Below are 823 nucleotides of genomic sequence, written 5' to 3'. Positions count from 1 at the left end.
CGGGTCCCCCTCCAAATGCTCCCCTGCCATTCCAAGATTAATGAATCACGTCAAGGGAACTTTCAAATGGCTGTCTTAGTAATTCCGTCACTAGTGTATTATTTTTACATTATGCCCTTGTTCAATTCTTCTTGGACACGTGGGACCGTGTTTTAGTTAACTCTGGGAAGAGGTATATTAATGAAACACTAGAACATAAACCATTTCAGGGATATGCCCTTGTCTGTTTTGGCTGTTAGGGATACCCCACTGCAGAGACATTCTACATGAGCTCCACTTACCTAGTTCTGAGATAAAAGGACTGGTTTTCGCCTGAACAGGGACTTGAACCCTGGACCCTCAGATTAAAAGTCTGATGCTCTACCGACTGAGCTACCCAGGCCTCTTGGACTCTACCTCACTTCATTATATATAACTAAGAGCTCCAAGAAGCCCTAGTTCTGTTCCTGATTTCAGAAATTACCAGCGTCTTCCAGGCGCGCCGGTCACACACCCCAGCGGCGGCGTACACCTGAGCTTGATGGCCTTGAGCCCTGCCTTTCTTCCTTCCACAATTACTGGGTGGTATTTACTGCAGGAGGAATGACAGGAAAGTGGCTCCGAACGCGGTGGGACCCACTGGGGAGGGAATGAATATTCCTGCCAGTAAGGACTGCGGACCGAGCCGTTCGAGCCGGCCTTCCAGGGGACTCGCAGGTCCCTCACCCGGCTGCTCACCGGGAGGGTGGAGTGTCGGTTCCACCAATGGCTGCGGTAATTGGGAAGAATCTCAGGAGAGCCAAACCTTGGGTAAAGACGGAAGGTTGTGGCGCAAGACAGGAGG

General features: G+C 50.8%; 1 non-coding gene across 1 annotated transcript; it reads right to left on the bottom strand.

Annotated features, from left to right (window-relative positions):
* Positions 1–309: 309 nt before the first annotated feature.
* Positions 310–382, bottom strand: TRNAK-UUU (transfer RNA lysine (anticodon UUU)). The gene has a single exon. It is a non-coding gene; the product is annotated as a tRNA-Lys (tRNA).
* Positions 383–823: the final 441 nt, after the last annotated feature.

Source organism: Ursus arctos, unplaced genomic scaffold (genome assembly GCF_023065955.2).
Source record: "Ursus arctos isolate Adak ecotype North America unplaced genomic scaffold, UrsArc2.0 scaffold_31, whole genome shotgun sequence".
Classification (NCBI taxonomy): domain Eukaryota; kingdom Metazoa; phylum Chordata; class Mammalia; order Carnivora; family Ursidae; genus Ursus; species Ursus arctos.
This window is presented reverse-complemented; position numbering and strand designations above follow the sequence as displayed.